This window comes from Giraffa tippelskirchi, chromosome 9 (assembly GCF_054371585.1).
Source record: "Giraffa tippelskirchi isolate mGirTip1 chromosome 9, T2T-mGirTip1v1.2.pri, whole genome shotgun sequence".
NCBI classification, from domain to species: Eukaryota; Metazoa; Chordata; class Mammalia; order Artiodactyla; family Giraffidae; genus Giraffa; species Giraffa tippelskirchi.
This window is the reverse complement of record NC_137283.1, coordinates 95,750,706-95,770,420: the sequence shown is the minus strand read 5'-3', so window position 1 is coordinate 95,770,420 and position 19,715 is coordinate 95,750,706. Positions and strand designations below refer to the sequence as shown.

Sequence of the window (19,715 nt, the reverse complement as noted above, 5' to 3'; positions counted from 1 at the left end):
ATAAAATGCAGATCTATTACAATGAAAATTAGCATGATTTCCAAAAAGAAGAATCCTTAACAGAAAGTCCTAAATCAAGCAATCTAAAGAAGAACTAACTTATATTTTTAAAGAAACACTTTTAGCTGAACTTTGTCCTCAGGTTTAACAGAAAGTTTAAGGTTGAACAACTCCCAATTTGATATTAAATGAGAAAACCTTTCTCCAAATAATTACTGAGTTCCATTACTCATTCTTGCTTCAGTATTTATTGCACTCATGCTTACTGGGGACAGGGACCATAATACTCAGTGTAAGCACTAGTTCCACCCATAGTCTGGTTAGGGATACTACACGAAAAATGCTAAATGAAAAATATAGTAATCTGAGTTCTGGATATGGGTAATTTTTAAGGCGGCAGGAAATAGGTAATGCTTAAAGGAAAGTATAGAGTCACAGGGATAAGGGAAAAAAAGTTACAAATTGAGTAACTGATACAGTATTCCTGTGGATTATGGATCAATCTGGCTGGGGCAGAAGAGTCTCCTTTGTGTTAATGAGAAGTAAAAATAAAAGTTTTCAATTCTCTAAAAGCAAATTATGGTCCAAATAATAACCTTGAAATCTCAGTAAATGAGATGTACTTTTTTCTTAGAACATTAAGAGCCATTACATTTTTTGGGCAAGGAAGTTATACAGCAATGTTTTGAAGAGGTAAGACTTTCTGTGATTGTCAGGAGAAAGGTAGCACAGGAGCCGGGTGAATTGTCACCAAAATATTCTAGTTCCAAGATGATAATTTCTAAGACTAAGTGAGTGTTCATGGAAATGAAAGAAAATAATAAGTCAGACATTTAACGGCCTTCTTTTTCTTCTTATCTAGATTGCCTGACATGTACTGAGGAGGAAAAAGAAGGCTGTTTATTAAAATATGACAGGTTTGGGGCCTGATAAACAGAACTGGTTTTAATATAATTTAATTGAAGTTCATAACACAAATACATATTGCGTTTGATATAATAGTGTAACTTCAAGTGAAAACATTGAGTAGACACTGGGAAAAAATATGGCCTTTGAAGAGAGATGGAGATTCTCACGTCATCTACATAAAGGTTAAATTAAAGTTATGCAAATGAGAGCAAACAGTTTCTCCAACGGACAAACAGAAAGCCTCCGGTTACCTTGAGAAAAATGCTGGTTAATAAGGTATAAGAACAAATCAGAGGTTAATTTCAACAAGGTCAATGAGGATATTTAAAACGTGAGGAAATAAACCTCAGGATCAAATAAAAAGAGAGTTCATTTTGATATCTAGAACATGATTTTGGAATTGGGATACAAATAGCAGGAAGACTATTGTTTTATGCTGGTCATGGCCTATCGATAACCTATGCTGTGTCAGGACAGGCCCTGATATGCTTAGTATGTGTGCAAGACACCTTCAGCAATAATCATTAGGAAACTAGTGAGGGGTTGGAAACATTACTTATCAGTCCTGGAAATTACATGACCCAATCTGGGGGTCTCAAAACAAGTTCTTGAGGGCAAAGAGAGGGAGAGAGAGAGGGTTAGCAAACCTGGAGCTCTGCCTTTGTTGGGGTCAAGGTTTTTCTGGGCTCACTGTTGATGAATATAAAACATAAGAACAGAATTTTTTTCTGGGAAAAAAGGCTTGGGAAGAGAGAAAAACAAGTGGCCCAAATGGTTGGTTATTGAATAAATCAAGATCTCTAAAAATACATAAAGAACCCTGGGTGTGGAAGTGGGCTGTGAGCCCAGAGCAAGGTACCTCTCTGAGACAGACATCTAGGAAGTGTTCGCTTATTTGAAGCAGATGACTCTGAAACCAAAACTTAAGTCAGGCACTTGAGTTAAAAAAAGGAAAAGCCAGCTGTCAGGGCTTATACTATATCTGTCTTTAAGGGCTTAAGGTGGGCAGTGACCAAATCAAGGTGAAGTGTGTTAAGTCATTTATTTGACAAGTGTGGCAAAAAACCACGGGGGGGCGGGGGGGGGAGTGGCTTGAAGGTAGCAGGAAAATCAAGCAAGCACTGTTTCCAAAATAAGGGACTCCCATTTTATTTGAAGACAGCAGAGAAAAACTTGATGGAGATAAAAATATTAAAAAGTCTGGGGGAATTTCCTGGCAGTCCAGTGGTTAGGATTCCACACTCCCACTGCAGAAGGCACAGGTTCCATACCTCGTCAGGGAACGAAGATCCCACGTGCCATGATGCAACCAAAAAATGAATTAAAAAAAAGTCTTGGAAGTGGGAAAGCTATTAAGGTGGCAAGATCCCACGATGTGAGAGAGGGCATAGTAAAATGCACAGGTGGACAGAAAGGCATCTCTTCCTCTGGAAATCAAAATCACCCTATTGAAATGTGAATCAAGCCCAACTATTTCCTGCAAGGGCAATATTGTGATCAATTATGAGTACAAGGAAGACATCCAAATTCAAAGTACATTCAATTTAACTGAAAATGGAATTTTATTAAATAAAGAAAAAAATTGAGATAAAAGGATAAAAAGAAGAAAAAACTACTAGAGGGAATAATTGAAAAAACTGCAAAAACTAGTAGCAAATAGTGATATAAAAGATGACAGTTGAAAGAAAAACTGGGAAAAATATTTGAGATTCAATTTATTATTCAAGTGACTCAGATTTTCTAATGCATAAAATTTCATTATTAAACATTGTATGTAAGTATTCTGATATATCAAGATTATAGGGCAATCTTTTTTTCTCTAAAACTAAAGAGGACTATTTGGCAAATAGTTAACAGATCTAATTAAGACAGAAAGTAATATTTGATTCTTTTCTTCTATCTGATATAAAGATTTTAATCTTATCCTTGGGCCTTTACTAACACTTTATCAGAGCAAAATATTTGGAAGAAGTGACACCTAATTTTTGAAGCTATGTATTATGAGAGATGCCACGTTTGAGGTTTTTCCTCTAATCTATTATGTAAAGTATGCAATTAATTATTTGTTTAAACATGAAGGTGATTTTATTTGCTTTTTGTTATCTCTGGGATGCTTGGGAAAATATGCACTACACATTTAGGATGAAATGTCACTGCAAGAGTCATAGATAATCATCTATATTTATTCCTAATTTTAGAGATTGAGGATTTATTGTAATTCGTGATGATCTGTTCTTTAGCGCACATTTGTGTCAGAGCTCTAAGAGCTCAAATGCTATAACTAGCAGTTCACACATGATCGATCCAGAGAAATAAATGGGCTTCACATTGTTGTCCTCCCTGGAAGGATATATCACCACTTTGTGCTCTCCTTTCCATCAGTGTTGAAGGGAATTATGTACACCTCTCGGGAACAGTAGTTCCCAATGTCAAGGATGCAGATTTAAACTTAAATTGATACTTAAAAGGAAGCCTATAGGTTCTCTTAACAGTAAAATGACAAGCTGAGGTTACTGAGGATTGACATTGCTCTGAAGCCCACATTTTCACATATTGCAGCAAATGTGCTGCTTTACCTGGGGACCAGCCAATGAAGCATAATGGGTTACTTTAGCAGCCGGTCTCTACCTTCGAATATTCAAAATCCATGCTCATATGCACAAATAAGGGAGTTAATATTCAATTACTGGAGCAAGATGCACAGAGGCATTTGAGAGCAAGTCAGTGAAAACACCTTCCCACATACTTTGGTAAAAGGCAGGGTATTAATCTTTTTCTAACAAGTGATTAAACTGAAACCCACTCTTGGAGCTGTAAGGCTTCCAAGAAGCCCATCTCCAACACCCCACAGATGGACAGGATTTCACATGACCCATTTGATGGCAGGACAAATTTTATAAACATGAACTACTATACATATCTGAGTTCAGAAGTCAAAGAAGAGTTTAAAAATCTATGTTAAGAATGAAATTACAATCGACTCTTTGTGGAGCATGAAATATTTTGAGGACTTTAACACTGGCAAGAAATTTCAGAAGCAAGCAGAATAAGTTCCTGTATTATATGATGGGGCTGGAGGGAGAAGGTAAAAACTAAGGATGCAGTAGAAGCTAACATGTTAAATCCTCAGAGCAGAGATTTAGTAAATAATCAAATATCTCTAAAACAAGCTTATATAGTGATGGGAAATTTTAGAAGTCAAGTTAATTTCAAAAAAAAAAAACAACCCTGATAACATGACAGACAAATTATTGGAAAATGCTATCACAGGAGGGTTGAACATTCCACCAATGGTCCCATATTAATGGCAATCCTCATATGTAGGCAATGCGGGAGACCAGGGTTCCATTCCTGGGTTGGAAAGATCCCCTGGAGGAGAGCACGGCAATCCACTTCAGTATTGTTGCCTGAAGAATCCCCACAGACAGAGGAGCCTGGCGGGCTGCAGTCCATGGGATCTCAAAGAGTCAGACACAACTGAGTGACTAAGCACCACACAGCACATGTATCTAACCCAAAATTTCAAGCTCTAGAACCAGAAAACACTCACTAGATGACTAATACCAAGAGGGATGTTCTATCTCTTGAATAGTGGGCAGCAACTTAGTGGTAGTACCTCAGTACTGTGTGCTGAAACGTTCAAAATATTGATTTATCTTTGCCCATACTTGAATCTCTATATCAGTCCTGGGAATATATGTTTACTCAAATTTCTAAAACTTTTATAGATTCCTCATCCATTAGTTATCGAATTTTCTAGAAGATCAGATAAACAAAAATATACAGATTAAAATCATAATCAGATATTTCTTAAACAAAGCAAAAAGCCAAAACAGAATAACAGAAAACAAAAAAAATCAAAACCTATGAATATTCTGCATATTATATTCAACAAAAGTGTATTTCACAGACATCAATACTGCTGTATGACACATTAAGTTCTAGAAAGTGCTCACCAAAATACTGTAAAGCTTACTTCTGTATTTGAGTAAAATTTCAAATTTTTGTGCATCAATAGAATTTCCAAAACCCTTTGCATAAATTATTTCACTTGATTTATGTCACAATCCTATCAGACAGGCAATCAGGCCTACATTGTCATAAACATTCTAATTCCTAGTCCAGCATGTTTTTAACACAGAAAGTCTTATCAACTCTTTTCATTTAATGTCATTGTTTCTTGGAGTTTTAAACTATAAAAATTAATATAAAGTTTAAAATTTTATAGTATATTTGTTGTATATTTTATATTATACATATATAATGAACAGAAGATAATTTCTCATTTATCCTGCTATAAATCATCTTGATAGCCATATATAAACATAGGCAAATCTTTTACCACAAACAGTTCTGGCCTTAAAAAAATAACAATGGCAATACTAACAACTAATTACTATAATACTTTATTATTGTTGTTTAGTTGCTAAGCTATGTCTGATTCTTTTGTGACCCCCACGGACTGTAGCCCACCAAGCTCTTCTGTCCATGTGATTTCCCAGGCAAGAATACTGGAGTGGATTGTCATTTTCTTCTCCAGCGGATCTTCCCAACCCAGGAATTGAACCCACATTTCCTGCCTTGGCAGGTGGGTTCTTTACCACTGAGCTGCCAGGAAACCCAGACAGTAATTTATAGAAAATCCTGTATTATTTGACTTAAACAAGAAAGAAATGCATTATTTCATGTAACAAGAAAAACAAAATAGAAGGCTGCCTTTTAATTACTTATCTTGTTGGGCATAAAATAGTGTCAATATTGCAGTATCATGCTAAATTAGTGTATTGTTATTACAAGAATATTAATTATACATGTGTTATAATTATACAATGTTCACTGTAGCACTATTTACAATAGCCAGGTCATGGAAGCAAACTAAATGTCCATCAACAGAGGAATGGATAAAGATGATGTGGTACATTTATACAATGGAATATTATTCAGCCATAAAAATGAATGAAATTGGGTCATTTATAGAGACCTGGATAGACCTAGAGACTGTCATACAGAGTGAAATAATTCAGAAAAATAAAAGCAAGTATCATATAATATTATGCAGAATTTAGAAAAATGATACAGATGAACTTATTTGCAAAGCTGAAATAGAGACACAGACATAGAGAACAATGTGTGGATAGCAAAGGGAGAATAGCACGGTGGGATGAATTGAGAGATTGGGACTGACATATATACATTACTGTATAAAGCAGATAACTAATTAAAACAGACTGAAAAGCACAGGGAACTCTACTCATTGCTCTGTGGTGACCTAAATGGGAAGGAAATCAAAAAAAGAGGGGATATATATATATATATATATGCATATAGATGATTCACTTTGTTGTACAGCAGAAACTAATACCACACTATAATGTAACCATACTCTAGTAAAAAATAATTTTTAAAAGCGGAAAAAAGAATATTAATTATAAACAAAACAATGATCTTGATAGAGGATAAAATATATTTATCCCTAAATTCTTTATATTTAAAACAATCCTTACAAAAATATGCAAATAATGGCAGCAATTGTATTAACCAAAAATAGAAGAATAAGATATAGTTCTACTACTTTTTAGTTAACTTTGGATTTATAATTTATTTACTTCTATTGAGTTTGGTTGCCTTCACATGAATTTAATCTTTGAATTGTTCTCAGAATTTTTCTTTTTATTCATTTAAAGTCTATAATATATTTTAGTGATTTTGAAATCAGATCATTTAAAGAAAAATTTTTTTAAATTTAGATTTTTTATATGTTAGAGGATTGTCGAAATAGTGAAACAAATTAATTTGGTCTAAGAAAAATCATTTCATATGATTTACATTCAGTGTTATAAACCACTGTCTCAGTTAAAAGGAGCTTGCTGGGCTTTAAAAAAGGAAGATAATCTTTGAGAGTCTCTCCTGAGATCTAACACTTAGGGAATATCTGAAAACAGAGCATGAGTTTCTCTTGCGTATTGATAAGAACAATGGTATCTTTGAATTCAATAAATGCCAAATAAAGAAATGCACAAAGAACACAGCATGCTATGCACACAAATGTTCAAAGTTATCCTACAAATGGGACCATATAGTTGATTTTAAATTAAAGTCTTAAAGAAGCAGTTCAGATATGAAATAGATCTGAAGTTAGCAATACATATATTTGATGTCTGAAGAATGAATTTAAACTGTGGCATTCCTAATTCCATTCAAGCAGGCATTGGCATATTTTTAAAAAATTAAATGATGATGGTTTCAGATGGCAGTTAACCCCTCTGTTCCTGATTATTCCTAAAGTCAAAATCTGTATACCCCTTTACACAAAAAAGAAAAAATGAAAAAGACACAGTCCTAAAAATAACATGAATTTGTTTCAATTACATGAAAATTTTATACTAAGAATTTTAGACTTAAAGTTATTTAGTTAACTTGACAACTTCTCAATGAAAGTGAAATCGCTCAGCTGTGTCTGACCCTTTGCAACCCCATGGACTACAGTCCATGGAGTTCTCCAGGCCAGAATACTGGAGTGGATAGCTTTCCCTTCTCCAAGGGAGCTTCCCAACCCAGGGATCAAACCCAGGTCTCTCACATTGCAGGCAGATTCTTTACCAGATGAGCCACAAGGGAAGCCCAAGATTACTAGAGTGGGTAGCCTATCCCTTCTCCAGCCGATCTTTCTGACCCAGGAATTGAACTGGGGTCTCCTGCACTGCAGGCAGATTCTTTACCAACTGAGCTATCAGGGAAGTCCAATGGTATAGCATATATTTGGTGTGCAAATCTAATATTTAAATATCCTACATGCTATTGTTGTTGTTCTGTGTATGACTCTTTTGCAACCCGATGGGCTGTAGCCTGCCAGGCTTCTCTGTCCATGGAATTTTCCAGACAAGAATACTGGAATACATTGCCATTTCCTCCTTCAGGGGATCTTTCCTACCCAGGGATCAACCTCAGGGCTCCTGTGTCTCCCGCATTGGCAGGTGGGTTCTTTATCATTAGCAGCACCTGGGAAGCAAATATCTCCTGGACAACCATATTTGAATTATTACATGCACCATATATAGAGAGAAGGGTTGTTACACTACAGAAATAAATTTTAAATTAATGGTATGTAACTTTTTATTTGTGTGTGTGTATGTGAAAGTTGCTCAGTCGTGTCTGACTCTTTGTGATACCATGGACTGTAGCTCACCAGGCTCCTCTGTCCCTGGAATTGTCCAGGCAAGAACACTGGAGTGAACTGTCATTTCCTTCTCCAGGGGATCTTCCTGATTCAGGGATCAAACCCGGGTCTCCCTCACTACAGGCAGATTCTTTACTGTCTGAGCCATGAAGGAAGCCCCATACTACTAAATAATAAGTTAAATGACACAAAAAAATATTTTTAGTTAAAGAAGAGAGTCTAATAACATCAAAACTGATATAAAATTCTCAATAGATTTTCAGTTTTCTAGTGTAGAAGAGGTGATATATAGATTTATGAATTTATAGATTTTAGTCATCAATTATGGTGAAAGTTATTATTTTAGTCAATATTCAGACATTATTTGCTTCCTTGATGAATTTGTATTATAATATGCTCCATAAATAGGATCAAACTTCTGCATAAATAATATATAATTTGCATTTGTATGTCTTAATGAATGAAATACCAGAGATACATTTTTAAAAACGGGTTTACATGAGAAACTAAACATGAACATTAGGTGGTCACAGCAGACAGGTTAATCTTCAAAAGTGCATCATCGAATCAAAGCAGATACTGTATTTAATAGTCTGAAAAGGCACTTATGACACATAGGGTATTATATATGAATTTAAGAAACTTCTGGGCATTGTATTCAAGGTTTTAAAAAGTCATATTTTCCACTAAACAAACATTAACCAAAAAAAAAAAACCTGTTCAGTATTATAAGTGAATATTTCACTGGAAAGATGACAACAATTGTGTGGAGTGATCATTAGGCTATATTAAGAGAGAGAGAAAAAAAAGAGAGAGAGAGAATGATGATATTTCTCTTTGACCTTAAATCATGTTGTAGCACTATGGGAATCTTGGTATATGTCTTCTAAAGTGGGGACTGAGGGGACAGAGATTCAAGCACTTGCACGTGTCTGGCACCTGGAAAAGTCTAAGGTGAGACACTGCCCCGTGAGTGGTCCACAGCAGCAAAGCGAAGATAGTGATAAGGTAACAACAGCAGGTTGAGCAAACTGAAGGTTCTTAAGCAGCTAGCTTCCAGAGGCCAGTCACAATTATGGGACAACAATCAGGTTGCTCCAGTACAGAGATTTCAAAGAATCCAAAATAGTACCTCATGAGTGAAGGAATGAATTGGTTTTGGACATCTGACACTAGGATAAGAAGGCACCAAAGTCAGATATAACACTTGAGGCAGTGAAGTACAATTGCGTCCTTCATCCCTGCTACCTCCCCTTCGCTCTGACCTTGGAGGAGAGGAAGGGTGGGTGTTGTGGCAATCAGCTGCCAGGGAGCAGAGTGAGGAACAGGGACAGGAAGCCCAGGGCACCCCACCCACACTTATAGACTTCCAAGCTCAGGGCAAGTTCAAGCTGACCAATGGGAAACTTCTTACCTGGGGTGGATGTTGGGAGCTTTCATATTAGACTGGATTTGGAAGTCTTAAATGCTAGTAGGAAAATACCATTGTTTTTATTCTGAGCATGATCAGGAGAAAATATAGGGTCTTTTTCAGATTTCACCCAATGGGGTAGAGAAAATCAAGTCTAGAGAGAAGGGTTTGCAGCGGTAGTCACTGAAAGAACAAAGGTGCTTACTGCTTACACCCAACTGAATACAGCATGTTTTAGGAACTGCAGACATATAAAAATAGCGCAGGGGCTCTCCTCCAAAGTCTTATTTGTGCTTCTTTTCCTCTCTTTTTATCTTCACATCCAACTACTCTTTTTCATCCAATCTCATACACCATCATTCCTGGAAACCACTTTGGTCCCCACAGAGCAAGTTCTCTCTCATTCCTTTGAGCCTGCATTGTACCTCATCAGGACTTTTCTTAACATATCTATACCATCTGTGTGTGATTTCATTGTTCACATATGTTCCCTTCTCTCTCCCTAATCTACGCATGCAATGAGAACAGACTTTCCGGATGCATCATTTTTCTTTTGTTGTATCTATTTCTGAGAGGAGTTAACTTAATGAGCTATTTTGCAACCCACATGTATAAATTAATTTCCAACCTCGCAACCTCAGAAGTAGCCATCCACACTCCTTGTTTTAATTTATATGGCAGAATACATTTTTAAGAGTAATATTCTCTGAAGAGAAATTTTATAGCTAATTTATAAGTGGTCCATAGAATCCTTGTTCCAACAGATGCTCTTCTCCACAAAGAGTTCTAGGTCAAAGACGTTACCTTTAAGCATGTAGAAAAGATGTTACCTTTCAGGACTTTAACATGATATATTCCACACTGAAATTCTACAGTGTAGAAACCAATTTAAGCTAACTCATTGTTTTCTAAACATATCTGATGACAGAATAGGAATAAATACATTTTGCTTCTCGCTAACACTAATGATGCTATTAATACTATATAGTCATTTATTCAATAGATGCTTATTAAATACGCACAGCTCCTTGTATCTGTGTAGAATATTTATAGTCTACACAGCTCTTTAATATACATATTCTTTAGTTAAGCGAACAAGACGGATAGTAGTCAGCAATTCAGCTTTCTGAACAATGTGGATTGGTGAAAAGAACATAAATATTGTATTCAAAAAGGTTAAGCTTAGAATCCCAGCTTTACCACAGTAGTATTTTATATCCTTGAGTATGCTTAGGTTTTCAAAGGCTCAAATTGCTCTGAGGACTAAATGAAGTGACATATGTAAAGTACTGAGCACAATACTTTGAGCATAATAGACACTTGCAGATGTATGCCTTCCACTGAGTCACTGTCGAACACTAGCAGAGAAACAAAGTTCCCTAATTATGGATAGCACTTATTAATTCTCCTTAATTTTGAACAGAAGCATGATATACGTTTTACATTGTACTCAGCTCTGTCAGTTAAAATCCAGAAACTGATTTCAAAACACAAGACTGAGATCTAGTGAGAGACAATTAAATGCCTAGCGCTGTGCACTATGTTCCATTGTAGGAACAGAACACCAATCTATCCAGAGGGGCAGGAAGGGATGATATGTTGTGGAAATAATAACTGGATACTTCAACATGTATTCAAAACAGAAGAGATGGAGAGGTGAAGATAAGGGTTCAAGATAAGGTGAAGATATGGTTTTTATCCTATAAAACCTTTCTAAAGAAAGGAGCCTCTGAAAGAAACGAGAGTGTAAGAGAGAACTGGATGACTTTAAATGAATGGAGAGAATTTTGTGTGGGGAAACAGTTATCAAGAGATGAAACTAGAGACAGAGTGGGAGAGACATCAAAACCCTTAAATTTGGACTTTATCCTAAGGACAAAGCAAAGCTTCAGCAAATTAAGTGGAGAGTAAAATAACCAGCTATGCATGATATGAATCTCTGCACTGCAAATTATGTGGTGTAGATTATGGGTTGTTCAGAATCAGCCGAGGAGGATAAAAAAGTGCACCAGACTAAAGGCAACAGTATTCTGGACTAGAACTGAGATTCTGGAGACCTAGAGCAGTAAGTAGGAAGGTGTGAGAGACAGACTTTTGAGCCATGTCTATGCCCAAGAGCAGGAAGTCACACAGAGCTCTGTATCTCCCCTCTTCTGCTACAAGCACCTAGCATCAGGGCAATAAAATATTGCCCAATGTACTTGTAAAAATCACCAAATAGTAGTATAGTAAAAACTGAAATAATGATCAAAAAAGCAAAATAATCCAAAATATATAATTAAGCATAACTATAACACTGTACTTTTCATTTATTTTATTTTCTCTTTCATTGAATCCAAAAGTGACTTCAATGCATATTTACTGTGTAGCCACAATGTATACTTAGGGAATTTATAGCAGAAGTAACAACAACAAATAAACACAGGTCAATGGAAAAATATGCTTGCATTAATTAAAAATGCACAGCTTTGTTAAAATGATAATGGATTACATCATTGTCTATATACCTGAGAGTCATAAATATCATAATTGAAAAGACTTAGGGGTGAAATAGAATTTCAATTAGAAGGAACAGATAAACTTATTCATTATGAAATAAAGAAATGAAAAGCTTAATATTTCTGAGGATCACATCATTTATTTCTTTCCCTTAATATTTCTAAATGATTCTGTGCTGTGTGCGAAATCATTTCAATCATGTCCAACTCTTGGCGACCCTATGACTGCAGCCCACCAGGCTCTTCTGTCCATGGGATTCTCCAAAGAAGAGTGCTGGAGTGGGTTGCCATGTCTGCCTCCAGGGGATCTTCCTGACCCAGGGATCGAACCTGTGTCTCTTATATCTCCTGGATTGGTAGGTGGGTTCTTTACCACTAGCACCACCTGGGAAGCCCAAATTTTGCTTAAATGACATCTATTGAACGCCAACATATATTAGCACTGTACTCGGCATTTTGACAATGATTATACTCACTACAAATGTAATAGACGGCCAGCTTTGATATTTTCAATCAGAAGAGTACCTGGCATATAATCAGTATTCAATAAATGTTGTTGAATTTATGAATAACTGCTTTGTAAGGAAGGTCGATCCTGGTAAATAAAAGGCCCTTTAAGCAAAGTGATGAGTTTGGATACTAAAGGGAGAGTCTAGAAGTAGAGACTGGAAATGGTTAGATTGCTTTAATGACTTAATGTCAAGTTTTAGAATTCCTGAGGGCAATCCAAAAGTGAGGGGATAAGGACAAGTGAGGAAAAATGAAAGCTGGAGAGGAGTCAGAGATGGCCCAAGGCTGGAGATTACCAGGCAAAGGACAACAAACAAATCCAGAGGGTATTAAATAGCAGAGATAGCCAATATTGAATCTGTATTGGTTACCATTGATTGGAGTGATCACACACACAAACACACAAATACTCTACCATCCAGAAACTTAAAAAAAAAAAAAATCAACTCTTCACATAGTTTGCATGAATGGATTTTGTGGAAATTAAAATCCTAGTAAGAAAAAAGGACAGAATCAAGAGGATTAACAAGCCAACCTACTAACTGACTCTTTGCAACTCTATGGACTGTAGCCTGCTAGGCTCCTCTATCCATAGAATTTCCTAGGCAAGAATACTGGAGTGGGTTGCTGTGGCTCAGTGAGAAAAGAATCTGGCTGACAATCCAAGAGTTGCAGGAGATGCAGGGTAGTTACCTGGATCAGGAAGATCCCCTGGAGGAGGAAATGGTAATCCACTCCAGTATTCTTGCCTAGGAAATCCTATGGACTAGAGGAGCCTGGCAGGCTACAGTCCATGGGGTCACAAGGAGTTGGACAAAACTGAGCAACTGAGCATACAGGAAGTTGCACCAACTGAACCAATTAAGTAAGAACAGGGTTCACAGCCAGGAGTGGTATTGATCATACAAAACTGGGGAATTTTAGAGCAAATGTGGGAGGGTGTGAACTTTCATGGGGCATGGGTACATTAGAGCCAGTTCATACAAGCTTAGGAGAGCCACTAACCAAATTTTCAGAAATTTCTCCAGCTGGTTGATTTCACATTGATTGCTTCAAAATGGCCATGGTGGGGTTGTTTACACCATGGAAATGAACAAATGATAACTCAGTGCTATATTTTTATCCCCAAGACTGAGACTACCAGCACACCATGGAAACTTACCTAGCTCTTAGGAAGCACAGGAATCCTAACAGATCTCCATGTTAAACTAGGACTTATTATCTGTGTTCTCAGATAAATAAAGGAATGGGGAGGGAGCAAAGGAAGGACCTAGTAAATGTAAAGAGTAGGCTGTGCTGGTCAATAGGGGTACCTTTGACAGTCACATCTGTTTTTTCAAATATAAAACTAAATAAAATTTAAAATTCAGCTTCTTAATAGTACCAGTCATACTTCAAGAGTTAAAAAGCACATGTGGTGAAAAGCCATTATTTTCAACAATGCCAATATGGAACATTCCTATCAATACAAAATGTTTAGCTGAACAGTGGTCATAGATTATCTAACTTCTGATAAATGTCACATTTTTCTTTCTAGGTTTCAAAACCCCCCAGTCATTGTGGTATGGCTTCCTCGTGAGGTGTAAACATCCTTATTTGTCTCCTAATATTGTTTAAGCAAAATATCTGATCAATATTGATTACATATCTTTACCAACAGATTGTGTTCAGTTTTTAAAAGGGTTCATCTAAAACTAACAAAAGTCTAACATAAAGCTTTTAATAATGCCCAAGAATGGAAATTTTTTAGTAAAAATGTTAGGAATAGCAATTTAAGCAAAATAATATCATTTTTAAATTAAATTATCACTATAAATCAGAAAAAATTTTAAAGTTTATATAATATAAAAAAACTTACGAATAAAGAAAAAATAATTGTGATATTAATAAATGGAAAATTTTAAATGTGGCTGCTTCCAGTAGATTAGAATATTTAAAAAATGTCTAAAATATCTTATTATTCTCTGATCAAACATATCATTACATATGTTTACTTGATGGGGGATGAGGTTGGGGAATGAAAAAAATCACATTACATAGAAAGTAGCACAAATAAAATTGACAACCTAGAGGAAATGGACAGATTCTTAGAAAAATTCAACCTTCCAAGACAGAATCAGGAAGAAACATAAATTATGAACAAGCTAATTAAAAACACTGAAATTGAAACTGTGATAAAAAATCTTCCAAAAAACAAAAGTCCAGGGCCGGATGGCTTCACAGGTGAATTCTGTCAAACATTTTAGAGAAGAGCTAATTTCTATACTTCCGTGTGTGTCTGTTAGTCACTCAGTCATGTCTGACTCTTTGTGACCCCATGGATTGCGGCCTGCCAGGATCCTCTGTCCATGGGATTGTCTAGGCAAGAATACTGGAGTGGGCTGCCCTTCCCTTCTTCAGGGGATCTTCTCAAGCCAGGAATCAAATCTAGGTCTCCAGCATTGCAGGCAAACTCTTTATCTCATTCTGAGACCACAATCACCCTGATACCAAAATCAAAGATACCACAAAAAAAGAAAAAGGCCAATATCACTGATGAACATAGATGCAAATATCTTCAACAAAATTTTCGCAAACAGAATTCAACAACATATTAAAAAGATCATACACCATGATCAAGTCGGGTTTATCCCAGAGATGCAAGAATTCTTCAATATATGTAAATCAATCAATGTGATACACCATGTTAACAAACGAAAAGATAAAAACCATATGATAATTTCAATAGATGCAGAAAAAGCTTTTGACAAAATTGAACTCCCATTTATGGTAGAGACTCTTCCAAAAATGGGAATAGAAGGAACCTATCTTAACATAATAAGGGCCATATACAACAAACAGACAGCAAACATTATTCTCAATAGTGAGAAACAGAAAGCAGTCCCTCTAAGATCATGAAGAAGACAAGGGTGCCCACTCTCACCACTATTATTCAACATAGTTTAGGAAGTCCTAGCTATGGCAATTAGAGAAGAGAAAGAAATAAAAGGAATCCAGATTGGAAAGGAAGAAGTAAAACCCACTATTTGCAGATGACATGATACTGTGCATAGAGAACCCTAAAGATACTATCAGGAAATTACTAAAACTAATCACAGGATTTAGTAAAGTTTCAGGATACAAATCAGTACACAGAAATCACTTGTATTCCTATATACTAACAATGAAAGGTCAGAAAGAGAAATTAAGAACTCAATCCCATTTACCATTGCAACTAAAAGAATAAAATATCTACGAATAAACCTACCTAAGGAGACAAAAGAGCTATATGCAGAAAACTATAAGACACTGATGAAAGAAATCAAAAATGACATAAACAGATGGAGGGATATTCCCTACTCCTGGGTTGGAAGAATCAATATTGTGAAAATGATTATACTACCAAAAACAATCTACAGATTCAATGCAATCCCTATCAAATTACCAATGGCCTTTTTCACAGAACTAGAACAAAAACTTTCACAATTTGTATGGAAACACAAAGACCTAAATAGCCAAAGCAATCTTGAGAAAGAAGAATGGAGCTGGAGGGATCAACTTACCTGATTTCAGACCATACTACAAAGCTACAATCATCATGACAGTATGGCACTGGCACAAAAACAGAAGTATAAACCAATGGAACAAAATAGAAACCCCAGAGAAAAACCCATGCACATACATGCACCTTCCCTTTGACAAAGGAGTCAAGGATATACAATGGGAAAAAGATAATCTCTTCAATAAGTGGTACTGGAAGAACTGGACAATTACATGTAAAAGAATGAAATCAGAACACTTCCTAACACCATACACAAAGACAAACTTGAAATGGATTAAAGACCTAAATATAAGACCAGAAACTACAAAACTCTTAGAAGAAAACATGGGCAGAACACTGTATAATACAAAACATAGCAAGATCCTTTATAACCCAACTCCTAGAATAATGGAACTAAAAACAAAAATATATAACTGGGACCTAGTTAAACATAAAAGTTTCTGCACAGCAAAGGAAACTATAATCTAGGTGAAAATACAACCCTCAGAATGGGAGAAAATAATAGCAAATGAAACAACTGACAAAGGATTAATTTCTAAAATATACAAGCAGCTCATACAACTCAATACCGGAAAAACAAACAACCCACTCAAAAAGTGGGCAAAAGACCTAAACAGACATTTCTCCAAAGAAGACATATGGATAGCTAATAAACACATGAAAAGATGCTCAACATCAGTCATTATTAGAGAAATGCAAATCAAAACTACAATGAGATATCGCCTCACACTGGTCAGAATGGACATAATCAAAAATTCCACAAAAAACAAGTGCTGGAGAGGGTGTGGAAAAAGAGAACCCTCTTGCACTGCTGGTGGGAATGTAAAGTGATACAGCCACTATGGAAGACAGGATGGAGATTCCTTAAAAAAATTAGGAATAAAAGCCTCATATGACCCAGCAATACACTTCTAGGCAAATATCCTGAAGAAACCAAAACCGAAAAAGACACATGTACCCCAATGCTCATCACAGCACTATTTACAATAGTTAGGACATGGAAGCAACCTAGATGCCCATGGACAGATGAATTTATAAAATAGCTGTGGTACATATATAAAATGGTATACTACCCAGTCATAAAAAAGAATACATTTGAGTCAGTTCTAATGAGGTGGATGAACCGAAAGCCTATTATACAGAGTGAAATAAGTCAGAAAGAGAAAAAACAAATATCATATATTAACACATATATATGGAATCTAGAAGGATGGTACTGATGAACCTGTTCGCAGAGCAGCAATGGAGATGGAGACACACAGAGAACAGACTTATAGACAAGGATGGGGGAGAAGAGGGAGATGGTGAGATGAATGGAGAGAGTAGCATGAAAGCATATAAACTGACCTAGGTAAATAGACAGCCAATGGGAATTTGCTGTATGATTCAGGGAACTCAAACTGGGCTCTGCAGTAACCTAGAGGAGTGGGACTGGATGGGAGATGGGAGGGAGACTCACAAGGGAGGGGACATATGTACACCTATGGTTAATTCATGTTGATGTATGACAAAAATCAAACACATATTGTAAAGCAGTCATCAATTAAAAATAAATATTAAAAAAAAACACACAGAAAGTAGCACAGAAAAAAAAAAGAGTAATAGAAATAAGAAGTCAAGACATAATAAACAGCAATTCATGGAGGAATGTGATTTTAAAAATAAAAATCTTTCAAAAGTTTAGAACCTATGCAATGAGACTTTGAAAACATCATTTTAAGGGTTTCAACACATAGTGTTCAACAAACTCTCAGTGGTAGTAATGACAATCATATAAGCACCTTAGTCTTCTAAATCAGGTGTCTTAGAGTAAGAACTGAGGGAAGTGCTGAGCTGAAGCTTGGACACATCCTTCTGTATTTGTTCCTAGGATTGACATATACATATTACGATATATTGATATAAAATAGATAACTAATAAGGACTTATTGTATAGTGCAGGGAACTCTACTCAATACTGTGTAATGGCCTATATTGGTAAAGAACATAAAAAAGACTGGATATATGCATATGTATAACTGATTCACTTTGCTGTACATCTGAAACTAACACAACATTTAAATCAATTATATTTCAATGAATTTTTATTTTTAAAATAGAAATGCTTCAAGGGCAGAGACCTGTATATTCTTGTATTTTCTGATAAAAACCATCAAATTATGAGCACCACTCTAATTGGGATTATATCTGAAATAACAACTTGGTGAAGTACCAGACAATATTGATGACAAAAAAAAAAAAATTAAGAGGACTCTTTTTTAAAAATACAGTGCTGTGATTTGAGGACTTCCAGGGTGGCATTAGTGGTAATAAACCCACCTGCCAGTGCAGGAGACATAGAAGACAAGGATTCAATCCCTGAGTTGGGAAGATCCCTTGGAGGAGGGCATGACAACCCACTCCAGTATTTTTGCCTAGAGAATCCCATGGACGGAGGAGCCTGGCAGGCCACAGTCCATAGGGGCGCAAAATGTTGGACACAACTGAAGTGACTTACCGCACACACAACTAAAGCACTCAGAAGCATTAATTTTTTTATGGTGAGATTTATTGATGACTTCACAGCCTTGAAAAAAAGCAAATTCTGCAAGAATAACTAGGGCATTGTACAGAAAGCACTCAAAAACAGAGTGGCGTTTGATATAGCCTGCTGGCAAGTGAATATAGGCCCCAGTAAGCATTCTTTCACATAAAATTATTATAAATGTTATTATGATAGCAAATGTTTCACAAACCAATGATGAGTCATGAATGAGCCTCCTACCAATAAATACTTACTAGTGCCACAATTCAAGCTTATTATCAAAGATAACTAAATCTAGATACTCTCAAGAAATGGTGCAGATCTCTACACATCACTAAGGGTTTCTGTCAGGTTGAGAGTAGTTTATTATCGAGTTGGTAAGTAGAAGTCCAAAAGATTACTAGCTCTCCCTTGTATTCAGTCCATTCTCTCCCTCTGAATCACATATCACAAGGCACCCTTTCAAAAGCTTTGCAACACATTCACCAAGTGTACATAATCTCTCTAATCTTCCAGTTCACTTTCAGATAAAGAATTAAGGTTCATTTTACATGCCTTATTTGATTTTGGTGAACCCATGCTGGGTCTTTGCAATTAGCACTTCCCCCAGGTCCCAATAAATAATCCTTTCCTAATACTTTCTGAAATATTGATCAAGGTTAACATTAAGGTTACAAGATCCTTTTTATTCAGAGTTTTTAAAAATTCTAGAGACTACTGAAGCATGATTAAAATGCAGAGTAAGTACTATATAAGAAATCACTTTACAGGATCTGCAGGTGTACCTGAAAAATATGTGAGTTAGAGAATAAAAATGTTCACAGTGCTCTGGTACTCCGAAGTTCATTGTTTAAGGGGGGTTTTCCATGGACATATATTGAATATTAGCAAGTAGTTGATGATGTGCTGAAATTATTTAACAATTAGTGAATGTATATGCAAATATCAGCTTTTCTTAAGTCTCAGAAAAATGAATCCTTGAGCTCATATGTTGTGAACATGAGTTTTGGCCAAATAGGAAATAAGAAAGTATACATGTAAGTTCCATTTTAGTACAGATGCATATATTAGGGAAAAAGCCAATATAAACAAATTCAGTAATTTGTAAAATAGCTGTGCCAAAATTCCTCTCTTTAAGGATCCTG

At 35.9% G+C, this 19,715-nt stretch overlaps 1 protein-coding gene and 1 long non-coding RNA gene across 51 annotated transcripts in view; both read right to left on the bottom strand.

Annotated features, from left to right (window-relative positions):
• The window catches only part of TRDN (triadin), a 408,839-nt gene that overhangs the window by 156,743 nt on the left and 232,381 nt on the right, over positions 1–19,715 (bottom strand). The gene's annotated exons all lie outside the window — the stretch shown is intronic.
• LOC145521698 (uncharacterized) lies at positions 11,806–18,018 on the bottom strand. The gene is made up of 2 exons (XR_014065602.1): positions 14,878–18,018; positions 11,806–13,119 (listed from the first exon to the last, which is right to left on the bottom strand). It is a non-coding gene; the product is annotated as an uncharacterized LOC145521698 (long non-coding RNA).